Raw genomic sequence first — 3,860 nt, 5'->3', positions numbered from 1 at the left:
CAAGGCCAGGTTGGACAGGGCTTGGAGCAACCCGGGACAGCGGAAGGTGTCCCTGCCCATGACAGGGGGTGGAATGAGATGAGCTTTAAGGTCCCTTCCAAACCACTTTATGATGACTCTATGGTGCCTATAAACTGCCATAATTATGCTATTTCACTGACTTTACCTGGTTTCAAGCCAAGCAAATATAAATTGTACCTTTTTTGGTCTACAACTAATTAATAAATACAACAAACCTCTGATGTAGCTGCAGTTATTGTTAACAAGATCAGCTAATAATGAGGCTAATGCAATTAGTATAAATAATAAGGTAATAGACAATCATTGTGCAGTACAAAATACCAGACAAGACACTACTTAAAAAAGCTCTCTGTTTTTCACTGGAAGGGTGTGGTGGCAAGATATTGGAAATGCTGACTCGTGTCACGCCATTTAAGATGCAGGCAACAAAATAGGAAATAGTCTGTATATAACTTGATTATAGCGAGGCTTTTGACTCAGTTGAAAAAGTATATTTTTGTGCTCAAAAATAGTCATATAATTATGTGAATTTCTCATTATATGATTATAGAAGTATAGTGTTATAGAAATAAGGTAAAAGTGACTAGAAAACCATATTTATAATAACCATAAATGTTTATTTTTCACAGCAAAGTATATATCAAGTATGATTGTGCAAAGATCAGCAATATTTCATTAATTACAAGGGCAATAGAAGGAACAATGTTCACTTTTGAATTAATAGTTTAATCAACCTGAGATAGATTAAAAGAACCCCAGAGAATGGATTAGAGTTCAAAACTGAATAAAGACAGACAAAATTCAATATATATTTTACTGAAAAAAAAATCTGATATTATATTCAATGACCACGTAAGTATGACCTAGCAAAGTCATGAAGTTGCAAACAAGCAGCTGTCTTATGGGGTGGGGACTATAGTAGCCTACAAGATCAGTGAAGTAATTATTCCAATCAGCTTTGGCAAAGTCTCTTTGGTGTTCTGTGTCCTTTCAGATCCTAGACCTTGAGGTTTTGGCTGTATAAGCCTGGATATCCTTCCTTGAAGAGCCCTTCATTATTCCTTGATCAGCAAAAATTTGAAGCCCTCCTCCAGCCACAGAGAATTTTTTAAGTCATGTCCAGTCAAGTTCGCAGACATTTATTAGTGGTTATTATTTGGTAACACTGACTAGTACAGTCAGGTGATATTGGACAATTCATTAACAAAGGATAACTCCTCCTGATGACAAGTAACAGATGCTCTATTTTGCCTCATGATTTTATGTAGTGTATCAGTTTGGCCTGGCTCTCCTGCCAAGTCCAAGCTGTCTCCTACCTCCTCCCACTCTCCCAAAGTGAGGAAAAAAAAACGAACAACAGAAAAAAAACTGAAAGAAGTTCGAACGAAACAGGATTATATCAAATATATATATTTTACATATAAAAACAGATATATACAGTGATAATACTATATACCTATAACCCCCAAACCCCCAAATAGCTTCCTAAAGGGAAGAGGGAAAGGGAGAAGGGGAAAAAGGACAAAAAAAAGGATGAAAAGGGACAGAAGCAAAACAGGTATGCACAATCTAAAAATCTGGTAACCAGCAAAATAAAGAACTGGCAAAATCCCACCACTTTCCTTGAGAGAAGCAGGATGGCTGGACGTGGCCCAGCACTCTCCCCTCACGTGTGGCAGACAACAGCAGTCACTGCAGGCCTCAGCTCCAGATAAGCAAGACCGAGACAGGGACCCACCGTTCTCGAACCTCGCCGGAAAGGAAGAGAGCGAGCTCTCTTATCTACACCTTATTTATACCTCAGGTAACGTAAAGGAATAGCATGGAATACTTCCTGGGTCACCTTCCTAGTTCCTTCCTGGTTACAAGCTGGTTTCTGGGAAGGCTCAAGGTGAAAACCATCACATGTAGATATAAATACAAACTAGCTTCTTTTGAGATTGATAGCAGTGTGTTTAAATTCAAAAGAGTTCTATTTTTCTGTTGTCTTTTGGGTCTATTTTCCTTCTCCTTCCGAATGTACTGTTGTGCATCTACATAAGTTTCAAGTCTAGATGAATACTTGCATTAATTACTGCATGGCTGAATACTACTGTAGACACTGTTACAGCATTTGCAAAGCCTTGCAATGCTTTCTTTCAACGAAGCAGTCATTAATTCATTCTAATTTCATTAAAGCTTGTACAACTTCACTTGAGATTTATCAAGATAACATGACATTGTATGCCTCTAAAATTTCTATCAGCTGCAATGTGCAAGAAATTGAAATAAATAAGGTATCTAATGTCTTACGTGCGTTTGAATCCAGTCAAATAAGATCAGCTGTAGCTGAATGGAGGAGTAATGACTGTATGAGAAGGGAAGGGAAATAAACAAATAATGGGGCAGTGATGGTGAAGAACAAATTGTCCTTGTCTAGTACAAGTCCATGTATCTGACGTGTTTGGAAGTTTGGGTGCAAAGGGAAAGATATATTGTACTTATACCGATTTCTATAATTGCTGATTTTTGTGATATTTGGAGGCATGTGACATATACTCAGAAAAACATAATCTCATAATATCCATTTTCTCTTCTGTAGTGTTATTCACAATTAGTATAATGTAAAATTAGCCTCCAATAAAAAGTGGGAAGCATGATTTTCTGTTAGAAAGAAAATTTTTTCTTTCCATGGATTTTGTGAAGACAGAATTACCACGAACCTTGCAAACTTTTTCTTTGTAAGTTTCTAAATTTAAAATCTTTAAATCACATGAATTTTCCCTGTTTTGCATTCACACCTATGTAGAATGAGTCACAGTTTTTACTTCTTCAGGGAAATCCATAATAATTCCAAAATCTTAAGTGGATGACAGCATTATATACTCTCTCTGTGTAGGTGTAACTGATTGCCCAGGTGAAAGTGAGCTGCTACCTCTGAGTCAGTTCCATACTCAATCAATTTCTGCATTTATTTGGCAGGGTTTCCAGGACTATTTTTACTCAAATATTTTGTAACTTACTTTCTGTCAGCCTTACAATACAAGTATTAGTGCTCGATGAACAGGGATAATAATCAGTATATGTTCAAAGAAATCTGAATTAATTTAGGCATCAATTGCTGTACACAAAACAGTCAAGAGACAAAATTTATCAATTGGAATGTGCAATAAATTTTTGGAAATGATTAGTTACATAAATCATTTAGTGAATCATGAATGTGTACAAAAATCAAATGTGTTGCTGCCTGGGCTGAGTACTTGCATCTGTGTAACTTAGGCTGGTCTGGTATAAATGATTTTTAGTATTCTGACTTAAGTTGCTGAGAGAATGAGCAGATAATTCAGCAATGCTTATTGTATTTTAAAAGGCAGTTAAAAGCTGCCTACGTTAAAGTTTCTAATTGGAGGCATTGGCTTTAAAATAATTGCTCCCTGAAATTCTCTTATCATATACTTAGGGTTTGAAGGTTCAGTTTTTCGTTTTTCATTTCACTTGTTTCTTGCAGGAAAAAAAGGATCTGCATTTCACTCACTCTGCTGTGAAGCTGTTGGACGTGAGACATGTAAGTTTAAATTTTCAAAGGAGGAGTAGTTCAGTAGCTGACTTCCTTTGTGATCTTCTTCCACTTTTTTCAACCCATAACCTGTGGTTACTTATTACATTCTGTCAGAGTAGGAGGACATTTATCTAAGTCCATTATTTACTGATTTTTTTCCAGAGGACCTGAAACTCAGAGTGTGAGGGAGGTATTTTCCCACTCCCCTCATGTCTACCCTGCACTTCCTCCATGTGATGAACTTAACCATGCTCACATCCAGGATAAATAATTTATCATGAGGGTTTTCAACATGCACCTC

The 3,860-nt window shown here is 36.6% G+C and overlaps 1 long non-coding RNA gene across 1 annotated transcript; it reads left to right on the top strand.

The window, feature by feature from the left end:
• Nucleotides 1-1,310: 1,310 nt before the first annotated feature.
• On the top strand, nucleotides 1,311-3,566 carry LOC127463925 (uncharacterized). Its single transcript, XR_007901088.1, has 3 exons — nucleotides 1,311-1,825; nucleotides 2,603-2,741; nucleotides 3,509-3,566. It is a non-coding gene; the product is annotated as an uncharacterized LOC127463925 (long non-coding RNA).
• The last annotated feature ends 294 nt before the right edge of the window (nucleotides 3,567-3,860 follow it).

This window comes from Manacus candei, unplaced genomic scaffold (assembly GCF_025592945.1).
Source record: "Manacus candei isolate 608988 ecotype Guabito, Panama unplaced genomic scaffold, ASM2559294v1 h1tg000181l, whole genome shotgun sequence".
Lineage (NCBI taxonomy): Eukaryota > Metazoa > Chordata > Aves > Passeriformes > Pipridae > Manacus > Manacus candei.
This window is presented reverse-complemented; position numbering and strand designations above follow the sequence as displayed.